The sequence below is a fragment of the Peromyscus leucopus genome, chromosome 1, assembly GCF_004664715.2.
Source record: "Peromyscus leucopus breed LL Stock chromosome 1, UCI_PerLeu_2.1, whole genome shotgun sequence".
In the NCBI taxonomy this organism is placed as follows: domain Eukaryota; kingdom Metazoa; phylum Chordata; class Mammalia; order Rodentia; family Cricetidae; genus Peromyscus; species Peromyscus leucopus.
The window spans coordinates 190,456,214-190,465,603 of NC_051063.1; positions in this window are offsets into that span (position 1 = coordinate 190,456,214).

Here is a 9,390-nt window from a genome sequence, read left to right on the forward strand (position 1 = left end):
GACAAATAACCAAATGAATGGAAGCACAGGATCTATGAACCAAAGGCTGAGGGGCCTCCAACTGGATCAGGCTCCCTGAATGGGTTAGACAGTCATTTGGCTTGATCTGTTTGGGAGGCAGCTGTGTGTTGGTGCCGGGTCCTGGGGGGGAGAACAGGGGAATCTGTGGCTATTATGTTGAACTGAATGGTGTTGTAAAATAAAAAAAAAAAAATTCTGAGTAAACTATACATTAATTCAGTGAATTAATACTAGATATTAAATTAAAAATCTGATGTAAATTTAAAAAATAAATAAACAAGGACAGAGAAATGTCTATGTGCTGTGCTGACTTAGACACTTTCAGAAAGTCCTATGATGGACCAGAAGAATACTCCTACATTTAGTGACTGAACTAGCTATATGTACTCTATGGGACTCTAAGTTTCTACTCACACTAGAAACATTCATTGGAAGCCAGACAACTACTACATGCTCATTAATTTATTTGAGAATTTTAAGCTGCTCATTATCTCTATTATTAGGTGTTTATATATATGCAGATTAATGTCAGGGTCTTCAGTTTGGTTCCATTGGTCTACATGTCTGTTTTTATGCCAGTACCAAGCTGTTTTCATTATTGTAGCTCTATAGTAGAACTTGAGGTCAGGGATCATGATGCCTCCAGAGTTTGTTTTATTGTGCAGGATTCTTTTGGCTATTCTGGGTTTTTTGTATTTTTCCATATGAAGTTGAGTATTGTTCTTTCCAGGTCTGTGAAAAATTATGTTGAGATTTTGATGGGGATTGCATTGAATCTGTAGATTGCTTTTGGTAAGGTTGTCATTTTTACTGTTAATCCTAGCTATCCATGAGCATGGGAAATCTTTCAATTTCTTTCTTCAGAGACTTAAATTCTTGTCATACAGGTCCTTCGCTTGCTTAGTTAGAGTTACCTCAAGGTGTTTTATATTATTTGTAGGTATTGGAAAGGGTGATGTTTCTCTGATTTCTTTCTCAGCCCATTTGTCATTTCTTTGTAGGAAGGCAACTGATTTTTTTTGAGTTAATCTTGTATCCTGCCACATTACTGAAGGTGTTCATCAGCTGTAAGCATTACTTGGTCTAATTTTAGGGTTCACTTGTGTATACTATCATGTCATATGCAAATAGCCAAAGTTTTCCTTCTTCCTTTCCAATTTGTATCTACTTGATCTCCTCTTGTTGTCTTATTGTTCTACCTAGAACTTAAAGTATTATATTGAATAAATATGGGAAGAAAGAACAGCTTTTTCTTGTTCCTGATTTTAGTGTAATCACTTTGAGTTTCTCTCCATTTAATTTGATGCTGGCTGTTGGCTTGCTGTAAATTGCCTTTATTATGTAGGTTCCCTGTATTCCTGATCTCTCCAAGACCTTTATCATGAAGCGGGGTTGGATTTTGTCAAATGCCTTTTGAGAATTTGGTGAGATGATATTGTGTTTTTTTTTTTCAGTTTGTTTATATGGTGTATTACATTGACAGACTTTTGTATGTTGAACCACCCTTGCATCCCTGGGATGAAGCCTACTTGATCATTGTGGATAATTGTTTTCTTGTGTTTTTGGAGTCTGTTTGCCAATATTTTATTGAGTATTTTTGCATCAATGTTAATGAGGGAGATTGGTATTTAATTCTCTCCTTTGTTGCATCTTTGTTTGGCTTGGGAATCAGAATAACTGTAGCCTCATAGAAGGAATGTGGTAACATTCCTTCTGTTTCTATTGTGTGTAACAACTTAAAGAGTATTGGTATTAACTCTTCTTTGAAGATCTGGTAGAATTCTGCATTGAAACCATCTGGTCTTTTTTTGGTTGGAAGACTTCGAATAACTGTTTCTATTTCCTTAGTGGTTTTTGGTCACTTTAAATAGTTTATCTGGTCTTGATTTAACTTAGGTATGTGGTATTTATCCAGAAAATTGTCCACTTCTTTTAAATTTTTCCAAATTTGTGGAGTACAGTTCTTTAAGTATGACCTGATGATTCTCTGGATTTCCTCATTGTCAGTTGTTGTAATTCCCTTTTCATCCCTGATTTTGCTGATTTGGATGCTCTCCCTCTGCCTTTTGGTTAGTTTGGATAAGGGCTTGTCTATTATGTTGATTTTCTCAAAGAACCAACTCTTTGTTTCATTGATTCTTTGTATTGTTCTTTTTATTTCTATTTTATTGATTTCAGCTCTCAATTTGATTATTTCATGGTGTCTATTCCCCCTGGGTGACATTGCTTCTTCTTGTTCTAGAGTGTTCATGTGTGCTGTTATGTCACTCATGTGAGATTTATCCTACTTCTTTATGTGGGCATTTCGTGCTATAAATTTTCCTCTTAGCACTGGTTTCATAGCATCCCATAAGTTTGGGTACATAGTACATTCATTTTCATTGATCTCTAGGAAGTCTTTAATTTCTTTCTGTATTTTTTCCTTGACCCATTGATGATTCAATTGAGCATTATTCAGTTTCCATGAGATTGTAGGCTTTCTGTAATTTTTGTTGTTGTTGGAATCTAACTTTAATCCATGGTGGTCTGATAGAATACAAGAGGTCATTCCAATTTTTTTTATCTGTTGAGATTTTTGTTGTGACTGAGTATGTGGTCCTTTTTAGAGAAGGTTCCATGGGGTCCTGAGAAGAAGGTATACTTTTTTTTGTTGTTGTTAAGGTTGAATGTTCTGTAGATATTGATTAAGTCCATTTGAGTCTTAACATCAGTTTAGCACCTTATTTCTCTGTTAAGTTTCATTTTGGCAGATCTGTCCAATGGTGAGAGTCGGGTGTTGAAGTCTCCCACTATTAATGTGTGGGGCTTTATGTGTGATTTAATCTTTAGTAATGTTTCTTTTACATATGTGGGTGCCCTTGTGTTTGGAGCTTATGCTCTAAATATTCAGAATTGAAACTTCATCTTGGTGGATCTTTTCTGTTATGAGTATGTAATGTACTTCTAGATTTCAGTTGATTGATTTTAGTTTGAAGTCTTTTTTTTTTTGGATATTAGGATAACTACACCAGCTTACTTCTTAGGACCATTTGATTAGTAAGACTTTTCCCAGCCCTTTATTCTGAGGTAGTGTCTATCTTTGAAACTGAGGTGTGTTTCTTCTATGCAGTAGAAAGATGGGTCTGTTTTGTTTTCATATGCATTCTGTTAGCCTGTGTATTTTCATAGGTGAATTAAGTCCATTGATATTAAAGAATGTTAATGACCAGTGATTGTTAGTTCCTGTTATCTTTTGGTGGTAGTGTGTGTGTGTGTGTGTGTGTGTGTGTGTGTGTGTGTGTGTGTGTATTTCTCTTCTTTGGGATTTACTACTGTGGGGTTATCTATTGCCTAGGTTTTCATGGGTGTATCTGACTTCCTTAGTTTGGAATCTTCCTTCTAGTGTTTTCTATAGGGCTGGATTTGTGGACAGGTATTGTTTAAATCTGGTTTTGACTTGGGATGTCTTGTTCACTCCGTCTATAATGACTGAAAGTTTTGCTGGGTATGTTAGTCTAGGCTGGCATCCATGGTCTCTTAGTGTCTGCATTACATCTGTCAAGGTCCTTCTAGCTTTCAGAGTCTCCATTGAGAAATCGGGTGTTATTCTGATGGGTTTGCCTTTATAAGTCCCTTGCCCTTTTTCCTTTGCTGCTTATCATATTTTTTCTTTATTCTGTAGGTTTAGTTCTATTGGGCTCCTCAGCTATTGGTGCATAGTTCATGTGTTTTCACTAATTTGGCTATTTGTCATTGTTCTTTTTCCAGTCATAGTCTCAATATATCTTGCTCATAGAATCCCTCCTTTCTCTTGCCAATTGGACTCCTGGACTTCCACCTGGGGCTTGGCCATGGATCTCTGCATCTGCTTCCATCAGTCACTGTATAAGAGTTCTATCATGACAGTTAGGGTGTTCAGCCATCTTATCACCAGAGTAGAAGAATTCATTATATGAAGCAATCAAACTCTAAGCACACATGGAAAAAATTCACCAAGTTTTAGTTAATAATTCCCTTTATTTATTCATGTATTTACAGTTTTGTAGAATTGCTCCATATCTTGCAAATTCTGTGAAAAATATTCATGAGTATGTCTGTGAGACATTGACTTCAGAATGTTCCAAATGAGTTATAGGTGGGCCCTGTGACAGTTCTACTTTAAATGATTGAAGCAGCCATATTATAATATCCATGGCAGGTTCTTTGCCTTATACTCACATTGGGAAGGCAAATGGTATCTCTCTTTCCACTGCACTTGATCATTAATTATTATCCACTTTTTAGGTGATAAGTCTTCTCATTGGGATAAAGGATTCACATCACAGTCATAATTTATGTTTCTCAAAAGCTAAGAATATTAAATGCCTTTCCAGTCTCAACTACCTCAGTATATTTGAAATATTAAAAGTCAATATTAATTGTAAACACTTATATAGTAATTTTTAAAAGACTTACAAAATGTGAATCTGAAGAGTTGGCTCAACACTGCCTTCTCTACCACTGACCTGGTGGGATTCCCAACACATATAAGGTGACTCACTGCATGTCCAGGAAATACAATACCATTTTATGACCTGCATGGGCACCAGTCATGCCAGTGAAGTAAAAACATATGTGTAGAAAAATATTCATATATAAAATATATAGTGAAACATTTCCCAAAATTCAGGTCAATATCTCTAATTTTTCACTTTTTTTATGTTTCAGAGGGCTGTACTTCATCATTGCATGTGCATAAAGGAATTATCTACCACAGAGCTGTTCACCCTGAGTGCACTGGCTTTATAAAATACCCATGAGGCCATCATTGAATCTTTGATTTATTTTTCTAGTGGTATGGAAAGTTAGCCTCACTGTTTCAGGGCTACAAGACATATGTTTTACCATTTGGTCGCCTCTTCAGCCACCATTATCGACTCTTGCTCTCTTCATTTGTAGTTATGTATTTCATAAGTTGATTCTCACTAAATAACAATTAGCATACAGTTGCGATAAAGCACAATGTATTCAGAACATGATGAATAAATGGACCATGTGATAGTTTCACTTTCAGGAATTAATATGGGAAGGATTACTTATTTCTCTTTTTGATCTTTGAGGATGACTTATAAAGTCCAGTCTAAGCTCTGGCTTTAATATCACTTCCCTCTCCCAGGGGTATTTTAAATTGACAATAACCTATACTTTCATAATCTATAAAGTTCTGTAGAGACTGTCTAGCTTTGTCCTTCACTGTTCCATCTAACTGCAGGTGACATAAACAATTTTAATCCTGAATCTCATGCTTATGTGTACAGATCATCTTTGTGTACCTATTGCTTTGCAGATACTGAATAATTTTTTAAAGAATTGTCTTATAGTTCATTTTATTCTTTTATTTTTTTAATTTAAAATTAAAATAGGACTACATAGTTTTGCTGCTCCTCTCTGCACCATAAATTAGCTTCAAAAGCCCTAACACCATTTATATATATATATATATATATATATATATATATATATATATATATGATTCATAATTAATCAATTAATGTTGGATTTTGACCTACATATTTTGTCTGAAATAGATTAATTTAAAAGAGTAAATTGTCAAAATAAAAACACCACTAGGTCTTTTTATACTGTACACTACAGAGATTTTTTACTAATTATTAAGCATTTCAAGCAACTATTACAATGAACAAATATGCCCTGCCTCTCTATATATTTTTATTTATATTGCAGCTTATTTGTGTGTGTGTGTGTGTGTGTGTGTGTGTGTGTATGCATGCACACCTCATACAATCCTTGTGCTTATACATTTCAAGTCTCCTGGATTGTATGAGGTATGCATTCACACACACACACACACACACACACACACACACACACACACACACACACACACCTCATACAATCCTTGTGCCTATACATTTCGAAGTCTCCTCAGTTTATTGGCTTGATCTGTTTGGGAGGCATCTAGGCAGTGGTACTGGGTCCTGTACTCAGTGCATGAGTTGGCTGTTTGAAACCTGGGGCTTATTCAGGGATGCTTGGCTCAGTCTGGGAGGAGGGGACTGGACCTGCCTGGACTGAGTCTACCAGGTTGATATCAGTCCTCAGGGTAGGCTTTGCCCTGGAGAAGGTGGGAATGGGGGGTGGGCTGGGGGGGGAGGGGAGGGGGCAGGAGAGGGGAGAACAAGGGAATCTGTGGCTGATATGTAGAACTGAATGATATTGTAAAATAAAATAAAAGGGAAAAAAATTTCAAGTCTCCTATATCATGAGTTTTACTCAGTTGTGAGCCATGAAATGAGTGCTGGAAATCATAACTAGGTCCTTTATAAGACCAGATCCTCTCTTTAAAAACTAAGCCATCTCTTTGTCCCCTATGTCAACAGTTTTAAATGCTTGGAATTAAAATAGAATTTAACAAACTTCAATGCCACATTATATGATGTGTGGCTTCCTAATGGTGTGAGTCTATGTGGGCTGAGAATATTAGTGAAAAGGACTCAGCTAAACTGGAAGGCAGAGTCATATTTTCTTACTAGAGTTCACTTTAATGAGCCCACCATTTCAATGCTCAGAAAAAGAACCAAGCCTCCAAGAGATCAAAAGTGAGAGACAAGTGATATCTACTAAGGAGCACTTAAGAGCACAACCTGTTCTTCCAGAGGATCTGGGTTCACTTCCCAACACCCAAATGGCAGGTAACTAAAACCATAAAGCCAGTTTTGGGGTTCAAAGCTGCATTTTGGTTTCTGTGATTATTGCATGCATATTATAAAACACACTTATAAAGAAAATAAAAATAAAATATTTTTTAGAAAATAAATATAACCCATATCACCTGGGACCAGGGATGATTTATTATTGCAAAAAAATTGTCTTTGATAGTTCCTAACAGAATACAGTGGTATTAAGACCCATGTTTTGTAGATGAATTTCTAAAAAGTCTTATTAAAGAAGAAACACAGAGCCAAATACAGAGGAGAAGGCCTTAGAGATCAGAGAAATAGGAACAATCACCAGCTAACTTTAGCTCACCACAACTCTTTAGCTTCCCAAGAGAACCAGCTTCTTCCTGTCTAACATGTGCCTTTATTGACTTGCTGTTTGTTCTGTCTTCTCATTTGCTCTTAGCCCAGCTGACTCACTTCCTCATCACTGTCTTTCTGCACAGACCTCCAAGTCTCTATGGTTGGTACTGGGATTAAAGTTGTGTGTCACCACACTTGGCTATGTCCTTGAACACAAAGAGACTCTGCCTGTCATGATTAAGGGTGTGTGCTACCACCACCTGACTTTTGTTTACAGCTGGCTATCTATGTCCTCTGATCTCCAGGAAAACTTTATTTATTAACATACAAATAAAATATTATCACATTATAGCACAAATAAAATATCGCTACAATGTTTTCCTTCAATAGAAATGTAACAAATGGAGAGAACTTTAGTGGTGAGAGTCATTTACAATTCATGCATACTACAATACTACAAGAGATCAATTCAACAAGCTATTCATCCCTTATCAATTACTCTAATATATATATATATATATATATATATATATATATATATATATATATATATTAATTACACTTAATGTTGAAGGGTCTTATGTCATATGAATAATCTGAACTTCAGTCATCTCTTCCCATATCTCACATTCCCTCTGTATATTCTGATTCTGACACCTTAAGAACACATTGAAATTCAGAATCATAGAACATAGTCTTTGTAATATTCTACATTTAAAATGCATTATGTAATTTCAGTTGTGGGTGTGGTGAAGTGGTGTGTGTGTGTGTTTTAGTGTTTAATTATGTTAACTGTGTTTTATGGTAAACTTGAACCCCAGAAAAGGCCATCTGACCTTTGGAGTCATTACTACAAGCAGTTGGGAGAGCATTTTGTTGGAGATGGATATAGAATAAGTTCCTCTGTACGTGAATTTAAATGCAGAGGCATGAATTCACCTTCTGTAATATTCTTTCTATCTCTTTCTCAAAACACCCTGATCTCTTCTAAGTTCTACTTTTCTAATGCATCAGGATCCTCTTACCTTCCCCTGCAAGGAAGAACATTGTTTTACCTTCATCTGAAAACATGACCAAATTCTCAAGGCATGACATCCAGAGTCTAGATACAAGTAAGTGGGTTCTTGGCTCCCTCTAGTGGGACATCGCATTCTTGCAATATTACATACACCTTGCTATACAGTTTTTAAAGATAATAATTATAAATTACTTTAAATGAAAATGTAAAACCAAAAAACATAAATTCACTCTCTCACAAATATCCTGAATTTTTCTCTCACCCCTCAACTGCTATCAAAGTCATTCATTCATCCATGTATTAAAATAAGAACTTTGAAATTATTTTGAAAATATTTATATTTTAGAACAGAAAAGGATATTTCCAACTGTGATATTCCTGATTGGCTTGATCTTGTGAAATGAGTAGCTGAGTGGCAGATTGTAGGAGGCCATGGAGACAACATTAGCAGTCATGATACTGTTGGGTAACATCATTAGAGTGAAAAGTGAGTGCCATTCTAAAAGAGATAGATCTTGGAGTGTAATACAATATTTGGCAGTATGAAACAATTATACATTCATCACCAAGAATTAATCAAATATGATTATGGGAAATTTTCTTCCTGATATTTTGAAGAGAATTTGTGTCTGGTCTTAACAAAATTATTCAGCACTTGGGAACAAAGATACATTTCTGCCGGCCTGCACTGGAAGCCAAGATGGAGAAAATATTCACAGTCACTATCACCTTTTCTTGGCACTATGGTACACAGGGAGGAAAGTGATCCCAACACCACAGAACAACAGCATGTCAAATGTCAAGAATTTGGCATCATTGAATATGCCAGGCCGATTCCTGGACAAGAATGACACAGTGAAGCATACCAGGGCCAGGCAGGACAGGTATCCTAGAACACAGAAGAAGGCAGTTGCTGAGCTCTTGTCACACACAGGGATAATGTGGCCATGCTCAGAGTATGCATCAATATCAACATAGGGAGCAAAAGCTCATAGCCTGACTGCACAGAAAATAACTTGGATGAGAGTACAGAAGGTAATGATGTAGTTAAGTGCCCTTGAAACCAGAATTACTTCATCTTCTTTTATGTCCTCTTTTGGCAACAAAGACACCAAACTCCTGAGTCATATTCATAAGAAGTAGTAGCCTTATACCTCAAGGTAGAAACTTCTGCACATACTTAGCACTAAAAGTTCTACATCTTGATTCCATCACCTTAGAGAGAAGACAGCATCTTCATACTTCCCTAATTGCCATCTTATGAGATTCAAACTCGCAGAGAGTACTCTAGTGTGAAATAGATGTTGATAAAACATCATGAGCACCACAATCCTTAGCCATCAGGGAAAT